This window comes from Heteronotia binoei, chromosome 21 (assembly GCF_032191835.1).
Source record: "Heteronotia binoei isolate CCM8104 ecotype False Entrance Well chromosome 21, APGP_CSIRO_Hbin_v1, whole genome shotgun sequence".
NCBI lineage: Eukaryota > Metazoa > Chordata > Lepidosauria > Squamata > Gekkonidae > Heteronotia > Heteronotia binoei.
Window position 1 is genome coordinate 147309049 of NC_083243.1, and position 13529 is coordinate 147322577.

Here is a 13529-nt window from a genome sequence, read left to right on the forward strand (position 1 = left end):
TTTAAAGGCTAAGTGAGATTTTTGGGTTATATTAAGTTGCTTTCCTAGAGCAACAGGGATATAAGAGTTGGATCAATTGTTAAGAAGGCAGACGGCACAATTACTTTGTAATCTGGCAGATCTGCTTTTAGTACGCTTCTCTGGAGAAACTGTCTATACTGAGAGAAATTACTATGTTGTATTTTTTGTAGCTTGTTAATAGGGTGACCATAATGTCTGAAGGCCAGCCAGGGACACCTTGGGGGGGGGGGGAAGGTAGGGGTGTGCGCGCGCGCGAAGTGCGCGCGCGCCGCCGGAATCAGGAAGTGACGTCACTTCCGGTGATGTCATGCCACTGCCGGAAACAGGAAGTGACACCACTTCCTGTGACATCATTTCCCCCGCGTCACCTGCCGGAAACGGGAAGTGACATCACTTCCTGTGACATCACTTCCCCCAAATGACATCATTTCCCCCAAATGCCACTGCCGGAAACAGGAAGTGATGTCACAGCACTTCCTGTGACGTCCCCAAAAATCCCCCAAATATCACCGCCGGAAACAATTTTGTTCTCAAATCCTGTATATACTTCATCAGTATATGGGATAAGGCACTTTCTCAACTGTGCTGCATAATGCAGCCTATTTATTTTGTCCTGTTTGCTCTGTTGGCTCTATCTGCGCCACCTTCATCACTTTCGGGGTGTGGATCCCCCAGTGGGGTGGTCTCCCGACTCCCTCCGCCGGCTGTTTCTCATAGCCCTGCGCGCCCTCTTTCATTTGATATGTGTCCCGTGCGGGTGCCACCCTCCCGCCAGGAGATGCCGCAAAATGAGCCCCCTTGAGGCTTATGGCGGCAGGGCTCGGGGGAAGCGAGCTAGACTGCTGTTCTTTTGAAGGGTTATAGAGTGTTTCGAGCCCGTCCCTGTGGCATCAGTCCCATCGTTGTGGGACCCAGGGGGGCGGCGCAGCAGCACACCGAAGCAGCCTGTCACAGGTCGAGATGCAGGACAGGAACCTGGAAGTGACCGACAGGCTGCTTCAGCGTGCCGCTGCGCCGGCCCCCTGGGCCCCACAACGATGGTACCGATGCCACAGGGACGGGCTCGAAACACTCTATGACCCCTCAAAAGAACAGCAGTCTAGCTCGCTTCCCCCGAGCCCTGCCGCCATAAGCCTCAAGGGGGCTCATTTTGCGGCATCTCCCGGCGGGAGGGTGGCATCTGCACGGGACACATATCAAATGAAAGAGGGGGCGCAGGGCTATCAGAAACTGCCGGCGGAGGGAGTCGGGAGACCACCCCACTGGGGGATCCACACCCCGAAAGTGATGAAGGTGGCGCAGATAGAGCCAACAGAGCAAACAGGACAAAATAAATAGGCTGCATTATGCAGCACAGTTGAGAAAGTGCCTTATCCCATATACTGATGAAGTAAATACAGGATCTGAGAACAAAATTGCACCAGAAGACACAAACACAAAGCTCCCTTACACTGAATCAGTGCTTGGGTCCACCAAAGTCAATATTGTCACATAAGAACATAAGAGAAGCCCTGTTGGATCAGGCCAGTGGCCCATCCAGTCCAACACTCTGTGTCACATAAGAACATAAGAGAAGCCCTGTTGGATCAGGCCAGTGGCCCATCCAGTCCAACACTCTGTGTCCCATAAGAACATAAGAGAAGCCCTGTTGGATCAGGCCAATGGCCCATCCAGTCCAACACTCTGTGTCCCATAAGAACATAAGAGAAGCCCTGTTGGATCAGGCCAGTGGCCCATCCAGTCCAACACTCTGTGTCACATAAGAACATAAGAGAAGCCCTGTTGGATCAGGCCAGTGGCCCTTCCAGTCCAACACTCTGTGTCACATAAGAACATAAGAGAAGCCCTGTTGGATCAGGCCAGTGGCCCATCCAGTCCAACACTCTGTGTCACATAAGAACATAAGAGAAGCCCTGTTGGATCAGGCCAGTGGCCCTTCCAGTCCAACACTCTGTGTCCCATAAGAACATAAGAGAAGCCCTGTTGGATCAGGCCAATGGCCCATCCAGTCCAACACTCTGTGTCCCATAAGAACATAAGAGAAGCCCTGTTGGATCAGGCCAGTGGCCCATCCAGTCCAACACTCTGTGTCACATAAGAACATAAGAGAAGCCCTGTTGGATCAGGCCAGTGGCCCTTCCAGTCCAACACTCTGTGTCACATAAGAACATAAGAGAAGCCCTGTTGGATCAGGCCAGTGGCCCATCCAGTCCAACACTCTGTGTCACATAAGAACATAAGAGAAGCCCTGTTGGATCAGGCCAGTGGCCCATCCAGTCCAACACTCTGTGTCCCATAAGAACATAAGAGAAGCCCTGTTGGATCAGGCCAGTGGCCCTTCCAGTCCAACACTCTGTGTCACATAAGAACATAAGAGAAGCCCTGTTGGATCAGGCCAGTGGCCCATCCAGTCCAACACTCTGTGTCACATAAGAACATAAGAGAAGCCCTGTTGGATCAGGCCAGTGGCCCATCCAGTCCAACACTCTGTGTCACATAAGAACATAAGAGAAGCCCTGTTGGATCAGGCCAGTGGCCCATCCAGTCCAACACTCTGTCACATAAGAACATAAGAGAAGCCCTGTTGGATCAGGCCAGTGGCCCCTCCAGTCCAACACTCTGTGTCCCATAATAAGAACATAATAAGAAGCAAGACTTACCTATTTGATGTGTGGCTGGCTCAATGGAAGGTCCCAGCAGGTGAGCAGGGCAGCGCGGGGAACGCAGCCAGGCCAGGCCGGGGATCGCTGGGCGGCCTGCGCCGCCGGGCCCAGCGCCGCCACGCCCAGCCACCCAGCAGGAAGCGGGGCCGGGCGGGCAGCGCAGCCAGGCCAGCTCCGGCGGGCTTGCTCGGTGCCAGGGCCAGAGGGCTCAGCCACCGAGCAGGTGAGTGGGACAGGGGCGGGCAGCGACCCAGAAGGTGAACCGGGAAGGGGGGGGGAGGGCCTGGGATCGCTGGGCCGGCGCCGCGCCAGCCCAGCGACCCACAAGGTGAGCCGGGGGAAGGGGGGGTGAGCCGGGGGAAGGGGGGGGGAGGGCCTGGGATCGCTGGGCCGGCGCCGCGCCAGCCCAGCGACCCACAAGGTGAGCCGGGGGAAGGGGGGGTGAGCCGGGGGAAGGGGGGGGAGGGCCTGGGATCGCTGGGCCGGCGCCGCGCCAGCCCAGCGACCCACAAGGTGAGCCGGGGGAAGGGGGGGAGGGCCTGGGATCGCTGGGCCGGCGCCGCGCCAGCCCAGCGACCCACAAGGTGAGCCGGGGGAAGGGGGGGTGAGCCGGGGGAAGGGGGGGGAGGGCCTGGGATCGCTGGGCCGGCGCCGCGCCAGCCCAGCGACCCAGAAGGTGAACCGGGAAGGGGGGGGGAGGGCCTGGGATCGCTGGGCCGGCGCCGCGCCAGCCCAGCGACCCACAAGGTGAGCCGGGGGAAGGGGGGGTGAGCCGGGGGAAGGGGGGGGAGGGCCTGGGATCGCTGGGCCGGCGCCGCGCCAGCCCAGCGACCCAGAAGGTGAACCGGGAAGGGGGGGGGAGGGCCTGGGATCGCTGGGCCGGCGCCGCGCCAGCCCAGCGACCCACAAGGTGAGCCGGGGGAAGGGGGGGTGAGCCGGGGGAAGGGGGGGAGGGCCTGGGATCGCTGGGCCGGCGCCGCGCCAGCCCAGCGACCCACAAGGTGAGCCGGGGGAAGGGGGGGAGGGCCTGGGATCGCTGGGCCAGCGCCGCGCCAGCCCAGCGACCCAGAAGGTGAGCCGGGGGAAGGGGGGGTGAGCCGGGGGAAGGGGGGGGAGGGCCTGGGATCGCTGGGCCGGCGCCGCGCCAGCCCAGCGACCCAGAAGGTGAACCGGGAAGGGGGGGAGGGCCTGGGATCGCTGGGCCGGCGCCGCGCCAGCCCAGCGACCCACAAGGTGAGCCGGGGGAAGGGGAGGGAGGGCCTGGGATCGCTGGGCCGGCGCCGCGCCAGCCCAGCGACCCACAAGGTGAGCCGGGGGAAGGGGGGAGGGCCTGGGATCGCTGGGCCGGCGCCGCGCCAGCCCAGCGACCCAGAAGGTGAGCCGGGGGAAGGGGGGGTGAGCCGGGGGAAGGGGGGGGAGGGCCTGGGATCGCTGGGCCGGCGCCGCGCCAGCCCAGCGACCCAGAAGGTGAACCGGGAACGGGGGGGAGGGCCTGGGATCGCTGGGCCGGCGCCGCGCCAGCCCAGCGACCCAGAAGGTGAGCCGGGGGAAGGGGGGAGGGCCTGGGATCGCTGGGCCGGCGCCGCGCCAGCCCAGCGACCCAGAAGGTGAGCCGGGGGAAGGGGGGGTGAGCCGGGGGAAGGGGGGGAGGGCCTGGGATCGCTGGGCCGGCGCCGCGCCAGCCCAGCGACCCAGAAGGTGAGCCGGGGGAAGGGGAGGGAGGGCCTGGGATCGCTGGGCCGGCGCCGCGCCAGCCCAGCGACCCAGAAGGTGAGCCGGGAAGGGGGGGGGAGGGCCTGGGATCGCTGGGCCGGCGCCGCGCCAGCCCAGCGACCCAGAAGGTGAGCCGGGGGAAGGGGAGGGAGGGCCTCGGCGCCGCGCGCACGGCTGTGTGGCGGGCCCTACGCATGCGCAGAGCCCGCCACACCGCTGTGCGCATGTGCAGGGACGCTGGGTCCCTCACTCCCCGCCTTCCCCGCCCGCCCGCGCGGCCGGCCAACGGCCCGCCGGCTAAACCGGGACTTTTTAATGGTCCCGGTATAGCCAGGGCGGGATGCGGGAATTGGTGGCCAGAACCGGGAAAGTCCCGGGAGACCGGGACGGTCTGGCCACCCTACTTGTTAAGGATAAAGACATGAATTTTATATGCTTATTTTAATGATATTGTTAAACTAACAAGTTAGTCTGTGCTTTCAATATGGTTAAGCTCAGCCAGCCAGTTTTGTATTGAGACTTTTCTCTTTCTATTCTATTTCCTTCCCCCCCCCCCTTTTTTCTGTGTTCTGAACAAAATATATAATAAAAGATCCTGAAAGAAAACACAAAAGATATTTTGGCAGGAAAAAAACTTTTTAAAAGTAAAAAAGGATTTCAGCAGCCATTTTAAAGCTAAATAATAAGAGTTAAGAGGACTATGTAAAGAACCTTATTTACTTTTGGTCTTTGTAAAGGTCAAATGTTCCATTACAGAGTTTTCGAATTAAAAGGGCTGAGGAAACAAAATGAAGACTGAAAGCAACTCTTTGTTTCAAAAGCTAGACCATCTGTTGTCCCTTCTTAGATGGTTGCTGGTACAAAGGATAGAGTTTGGGTGGTTGTTGCTTGACAACTAAAGGGAAAATGGATGAGTAAACATAACTAGCAAACAAGATATGAAAGACAGAAAAGATTACTTTCTGGCCAGGGCTGCCTATTGCATATACATTAAGCAAAGGTATAATTAAAATACTGCATTAAGTAAATAATAATTAAAGCTGTAATTCACACTTAGTAGCAGAATAAGCAATGGCAGCACTGAAAAGACCCTATCCTTGCATAAAATGCCATATCAGACTATTATGTTGGTTAAGCAAACTATAGTGCAGTAATTTAAATGTGAACCAGAAGAACCGTGGCTACAAAGATTCCTCTCCTAAATTATCTTTTCCAAACCCAGGGGTGGGGAGTGGAATTCAGATCAATAAATGACAGCATCCTTGTGGCTTGACAAACAGCTATGAAAACATTTAAGGTAATAAATGAATGGATGAAAAATGAATGAAAACATTCATGGCATTAAAGCTTTCAAATAGCAAAGATTTACCATACACTCAGCAACTTTACAATCACATGTATAAATGAATCATAATTACTATGAACTCAGCAAGATTTGCAAAGACAGGATCATTAGTGCTCTTCAGAAAGAGTACTTTGAACAAAGGCAAGTCCTAACAAATGGTGTTCAGTAACACAGATGAAATAGCAAGTCTAAAATGTTAAAGCAGTGAAAAGCTCCTTCCTTGTAAACTCTTCAAAGATTCCTGCTGCTGCTCTTGGTGGTTTATTTCTCTGGCTTGGAGTTACAAAAAAAAGGAACAGTACCTCTGCCTGGCTTGGTGGTCTCTAGCCTGAATAACTTGTTTGGGAATATATGCCAATTTACCAAGTACAGTCTCAGTCAGAACTATGGGGAAGCATATGGGTAGCTCTTATGTGTTTTTATTGGAAAACAAGTTCCATGGAATACTCAAGTCAGGGGTGTCGAACTTATTTGTTATGAGGGCTGGATGTGTCATAAATGAGACTTTGTCGGGTCAGGCCATGTGTGCACCTATTTAAGATTATGTAGCAGAGATATAAACTTTATAAAGGATACAGACAAGCAGAAAGTTTAAAAATATTTTTTCTTAAAGACATCCTTAAAACATTATCACTTGGCCTTAAAGGTACTTTCTTTGAATTTCTCCCATGTGATCCAGGGAACTGGGCAAAGGAAGCTCTGGCTCTTTCCTTCCTTCCCCAGAGAACCAGGAGAGGGAGCAGCCTCAACCAATAGAAGGAAGAGAGGCTTGGCTCAGCAGCTCTGCTGTGTGATTGAAAGAACCTGGCAAAGAAACCTCTGCCTCCCCCCTTCCTCCCCAAGGGAGGAGCCTCAGCCAATGCAGAAAACTAGAGGCTTTGCTGACTCTTGGCTTGACTCTATAATTATCCCAATATACAAAAAGGGGGGGTTGGAGTTACCAGAAAACTTCCGCCCCATTAGTTTATTATCTATAGTGGGCAAATTGTATGCAAAACATTTAGAACTCCGATTAACTGACTGGATGCGCCTAGGCAACATCATAGGTCCTGAACAGATTGGCTTCTCCAAAGGCAAATCTGCTATGGATCACTGCTGCACTCTGGCCTTCCTTGCTGAAAAATATATGCATACCGGGTCAAAAAAATTATATGCTGCCTTCATCGATTTGAAGGGTGCTTTTGATTCAATAGATAGAGCCCAACTATGGATCAAGCTTGGTTACCTGGGAATGGACCCTCGTTTGCTGTTTCTCTTGAGGAAACTTCATTCTAATACCTTTTGCCAAGTGAAATTTTCTTCTAGCGGTGACTTGACTAGTAAAATCCCAGTGTTAAAGGGGGTAAAACAAGGTTGTGTGCTGGCCCCACATCTTTTTAATTTATTTTTAACTGACCTGGCACAATTTTTGACCCCTATCAATGGTCATCCGCCTAAACTTGCAGGCCGAGCGGTCCCCTTATTACTTTATGCCGATGACACTACCATCCTCTCTTGTACAAGAGTGGGCCTGCAAAGGTATTTGAACGCCTTTTATGACTACTGTAATTGTAATTCACTTACTATCAATTATACCAAATCTAAAGTAGTTGTCTTTTCAAATTGCTGGGGCCCACAGAGATGGTTTATTGGCAATTCAACAATCGAGCAAACAAAAAATTTTAAATACTTGGGGATCACTTTTAACCACAAGTTAAGCTGGGTTTCACATCGTAACAACACCATCAACTTGGCTAAGTGTTCAGCTGCTCAAATTAAACAGTTTTTCTTTGCAAGGGGCAACCAATTAGTTCCAGCAGCTATTAAAGTATTCAAAGCCAAAACGCTTGCCCAAATCCTCTATGGTATCCCTATATGGATCTCAGCTTTTACCAGGAAAGTGGAGGGCATTCAAGCCTCATTCTTTAGACAAATTCTTGGTTTGCCAAAATGTGTGTCCTACTTTGCTCTCTGCTCTGAAGTGGGTCAGTCTTTGGTGGAGACAAAAGCCTGGATTGCAGTGTTTAAATTCTGGCTCAAAATTCATTTTAGAACAGATCCCAACAGCCTTCTTGATTGTATGAAAAGAGACCCATATATTTCGTCCTGGACAGCAGTGCTTCTGTCTAAACTCAATCAATTGGGGTTAGAGGTAGATGATTTTTCTACCTCTGAAGAGTCATATATCTTCAGATGTATTAAACTGAGACTGTGGGAATTGGAGGAAACGAAATTACGGCCAACTCTCCCTTATACTTGCTCTCCAGCTTCCTTAGGTCTTTATGCTTTTTGTGGCAAAATGCCCAATTATCTATCAGACCTAACCACTCCAAGTCATCGCAGGGCATTTATGTTGGCCAGACTAAACGCGTTTCCCTCCAAAGTTTTACAAGGGAGATATCAGCGAGTCCCTTTAGCCGACAGACTTTGCTCCTGTGGAGCGAATACCCCTGACTCAATCCAGCATATATTGCTTGATTGTTCTTTTTACCATAACCTCCGTAAAGATTTATTTGGCAAGCTTTCTTTTTCTCCAGATTTGTCTATTCTGCCACCCTGTTATTATTTATTGAGTGATACTGAGGGGGTGGTTAGTGAGGCTGTGGCAAAATTTCTGGCTGACATCCTTAAATTTAATTCTGAGCATGTTTGAATGTATCTGTAAGCTCGGTTTTATTTTGATTTTATCTCCAATGTTTAAATTTTTATATTCTGTGTATTTTTATCTGAATCTATTATGCCATTAAAGGTTTGGTATGGTATGGTATGGTAGAGGCTTTGCTCTGTAGCTCCTATGCAATCCAGGAAGCCTTGCAAAGCAAGCTGTTATGCAAAAGGAAACGAGAAGGAAGCAGATGACAGCCAGTTGCTTTAGGGCCTGATAGGAGATCTCCAGGGGCCTGATTCGGCCCCCAGGCTGCATGTTTGACACCTAGGGTTGCCAAGTCCAATCCCAGAAATATCTGGGGACTTTGGGGGTGGAGCCAGGAAACACTGGGGTGGAGCTAGGGGGAGGGGGGAAACGGCGCCGGAGAGGTGGCGAGCTGCTCTGTCTCGGAGCGGGCGACGCCGCTGCGCAGCTGCCGCCTCTTCTCCGCTTGCCATGGCTGCTCCTCCGAGATGGGCTCAGGCTGAGCCCATCTCGGAGGAGCAGCTGCGGTGGGGCGGGGGGGGGGGCGGAAGCGGCGTGGCGGCCTTGCCCGCTCCGCCTCTGGGGTGGAATCAGAGGGTGGGGGTGGAGGCGGGCTGGGGGCGTGGTGAGCCGCGAGTCCGGGTCCTAGAAGGGCCCGGATTCGCGGCTCGCCATGCTCCTGGCCTGCCTCTGCCCTTCCATTCTCTGGTTTTGCCTGAGCTGCTGCCGCCTCTTGGCTGCTCCTCCGAGATGGGCTGAGCCTGGGACCATCTCGGAGGAGCAGCTGCGGTGGGCGGGGAGGGGGCGGCAGCGGCGGCCTTGCCCGCTCCGGGATGGGGCGGCTCGCCATGTTCCCCAGTGCCGTTTCCCCCCTCCCCCCACTTCTGTTTTTTGGGGGAGCGGGGGAAGAGGGTCCCCCGCCAGGGCGGGAGGGTTGGGAAGCCTATTGACAACCCTGAGTAGAAAATAAGAAAGTTATGTTAGCATCTTGGGGTGAATGAAGCAGAGGCATGAAATCATATCAAAATTACTTAGGGGACTCTCCTGGGAGTGAGGTGGTCAGTGACAATACAGAGCATCCATAAAACCGTCCTAAATAATCCACAGACTGGAGTTGAGGTGATTGATTATAGGCCTGAGTGGGGAGTTTCTATTTCCACTTCTCTCTTGGAGATGAAAAGAAAATCATCCCACCATCACAATCATGTGGACGCCCCGTTTAATACGGGAGAAGGCAGATCTAGAAGCCCATCCAATGAAGTATATATTTATTTAGTAGGTAATTCTAACTAGGGATACTGATTGTAAGTCTTTTTAAAGTCTCGACCAGATTATTGAAAATTTGCAGGTCATGGAAAGCCAATGTAGAATAACAGGTGATGGTGTATGACTGTTAAGTCTGGGCTTGTTTTCTTATACCTTGCTGAATAGCTATTGACCGGGGGGGCGTGCGGGCAGGCCTGGACTTGTTCTCCAAAGCCCAGTGGGAGCTTGGAGTTTAGAGCAGTAGACCACCAGGATTGTGGAATCTGCAGGCTGATTGGACAGGCTGCTACAGGCAGCCATTAGGGTACTTGGGGTAAGTTTAAACCTTCCAATAGTTTGGGGAGTGGGTGGAGTTTTAGTGTATATAACCAGGCTAAGGCCTGTGTGTTCCAAGTTAGTTTTGCTGGAATCACAATAAAATGAGCTGATCACTATGCTTGCCATCATAGGAGTAAAGTACGTGGGGGCTGGGGGGCTGATTTTCCCATCTGGGGCTAAGCCCCTTCCGGGCAATCAACACATTTCAGAGAGCTGTGAGAGAGAGCAGATAGGAAGTGCTATAAGGGTGAGGTTTGGCTTTCTAAACAGCTGGCGGAGTTGCTGAGAATTTCTGAGTTTGTGTGACTGTGTGGTTGCTGAAAATTCTGAGTTTGTGGTCGCTGGGGAACTGCTGTTTGTTTGGTTTGAGTGGGCTGAAGGTGATTGTTGCTGATTGATTAGGAGTGGCTGTCTTCCTGGGGCAGACTGAGGCCCCACCCTCTTTGCATTATTAAGCTGCGCCTTGCGAGAGGCACAAGCCGAATGGCGAGAGCTAAAGGGCTTTTGGCCTGTGGCTCTTAGCCTGGAGGCTGTGTAAGGACCAGGAACCCAGATCCCTATTTTCCTTGTGTTCCCAATAAGGTAAGTAGACCCTCCAGAAGGAGAGCCACATATATAAACAGGATTTAAAAGGGGACTGTATATTTTAAAAAAGCTATCATGAAGGTAGAATGCCAGCAGGGGGAGTGGGGGCTTTCAAGTGTTTTGCTCTTAGTGTCACATGTATGACTATCTGCCCACAGGACAGAAGTCTTGAGTGTGTGCTCGATGCAAGGAGCTCCTGGTGCTCAGGGAATGAGTTCGTACCCTTGGGGCCGAGGTGACTGACCTGGAGAAGCAGAGACAGTCCGTTAGGCACTCGGAGAAAACTCTCGGGGACGTATTACGTGAGCCCCACTCTGAACGTGGCATTCAGAGCCCCACTCTGAATGTCGCTGCGAGGGAGCATGAGGGTCAAGAAGGAACAGGGCACGGTGCTGAGGATAAGGGGAATGCGCCCTCAGAAGGGACCTCTTCTTCAGTTGGTGAGCGGGTATTCTTTCGCGCCAAGGAACCATCCCTGGGCAGGGAGGGGGGGGTCTTGGTAGTTGGTGATTCGATCCTTAGGCAAGTAGACAGCTGGGTGGCAAAACTGCGTACTGGCCGTATGGTGACTTGCCTTCCTGGTGCAAAGGTAGCGGCCATTACGCGTGTTGCTGATAGTGCTGGGGAGAAGCCAGTGGTCGTGGTGCATGTTGGCACCAACGATATGGCGAAATGCAGTCGTGAGGTCCTGGAGGAAAAATTTAGGCTGCTAGGCAGGAGACTTAAGGCCGGGACCTCCAAGGTAGCCTTCTCAGAAGTGCTACCTGTTCCACGTGCAGGGCTAGAGAGACAGGCGCAAATTAGAAGTCTCAATGTGTGGATGAGATGATGGTGTAAGGAGGAAGGGTTTAAGTTTGTTAGGGACTGGGATGCTTTCTGGAACAAGCGGGAGCTGTACAAAAGAGACGGTCTCCACTTGTCCCCAGATGGAACCAAGCTGCTGGCGCTTAAAATCAAAGGGTGGCAGAGCAATTTTTAAACTAAATCTTGGGGGAAAGCCGACAGGAGATGAAATGTCTCTGGTTCAGAAGGACTCATCTCAAAGAGATGAAGGGTTAGGTGTTACTTTTCTACCGGGTAATGGATCAGAGTTGTCCACTGAGATGGTGACAAACAGTATGGAATGTCTGCCAAAGTCTCGAAGCAGCAGGAGGAAGGTGGCGGGCCTAACTTGCCAGGAAAATTATAGATGTTTGTATACAAATGCTAGAAGTGTTCGAAGTAAAATTGGTGAGTTGGAATGTTGAGTGTTGGGGGAAAACGTAGACATTGTGGGAATTTCAGAAACTTGGTGGAATGAGGAGAATCAGTGGGACACGGTGATTCCTGGATATAAGTTCTGAAAGAACTCAAAGTTGAACTTGTGGATCTCCTGACAAAAATATGTAATCTTTCATTGAAATCTGCCTCCATTCCTGAGGAAGGTAGCAAATGTCACCACATCTTTAAAAAGGGTTCCAGAGGAGATCCAGGAAATTACAGGCCAGTCAGTCTGACTTCAATACCGGGAAAGTTGGTAGAAAGCATTATCAAGAACAGAATGAGTAGGCACATGGATGAACACAAGTTATCGAGGAAGACTCAGCATGGGTTCTGTAAGGGAAGATCTTGCCTCACTAACCTGTTAGAGTTCTTTGAGGGGGTGAACAAACATGTGGACAAAGGGGACCCAATAGATGTTGTTTACCTTGACTTCCAGAAAGCTTTTGATAAAGTTCCTCATCAAAGGCTCCTTAGTAAGCTCGAGAGTCATGGATTAAAAGGACAGGTCCTCTAGTGGATCAAAAACTGGCTAATTAATAGGAACCAGAGAGTGAGTATAAATGGGCAGTCTTCACAATGGAGGATGGTAAGCAGTGGGGTGCCACAGGGCTCAGTACTGGGTCCCATGCTCTTTAACTTGTTCATAAATGACTTGGAGTTGGGAGTAAGCAGTGAAGTGGTCAAGTTTGTGGATGACACTAAATTGTTCAGGGTGGTGAGAACCAGAGAGGATTGTGAGGAACTCCAAAGGGATCTGTTGAGGCTGGGTGAGTGGGCGTCAATGTGGCAGATGAGGTTCAATGTGGCCAAGTGCAAAGTAATGCACATTGGGGCCAAGAAACTCAGCTACAAATACAAGTTGATGGGTTGTGAACTGGCAGAAACTGACTAAGAGAGAGATCTTGGGGTCGTGGTACATAACTCACTGAAAATGTCAAGACAGTGTGCAATTGCAATAAAAAAGGCCAACACCATGCTGGGAATTATTAGGAAGGGAATTGAAAACAAATCAACCAGTATCATAATGCCCCTGTATAAATCGATGGTGCGGTCTCATTTGGAATACTGTGGACAATTCTGGTCACCACACCTCAATAAGGATATTATAGCATTGGAAAAAATGCAGAAAAGGGCAACTAGAATGGTTAAAAGGTTTGGAACACTTTCCCTGTGAAGAAAGGTTAAAACTCTTGGGGCTCTTTAGCTTGGAGAAACGTCGACTGCGGGGTGACATGATAAGAGGTTTACAAGATTATGCATGGGATGGAGAAAGTAGAGAAAGAAGTACTTTTCTCCGTTTCTCACAATAGAAGAACTCATGGGCATTCAATGAAATTGCTGAGCAGTCAGGTTAAAATGGATAAAAGGAAGTACTTTTTACTCAAAGGGTGATTAACATGTGGAATTCACTGCCACAGGAGGTGGTGGCGGCTACAAGTATAGCCAGCTTTAAGAGGGGATTGGATAAAAATATGGAGCAGAGGTCTATCAGTGGCTATTAACCATAGTGTGTGTGTGTGTATGTATGTGTGTATATATGTACACACACATACGTACATATGCACACATATCGTGGCCACTGTGTGACATAGAGTGTTGGACTGGATTGGCCATTGGCCTGATCCAACATGGTTTGTCTTATGTTCGTATAGGACTTGGGGCTTCAAAGGCATGAATGGGGTGGTAAAGGCTGTGTGTGATTTTCCCTCTGAGCTTCAAAGTCCGTGAATGACTTTATGAATGT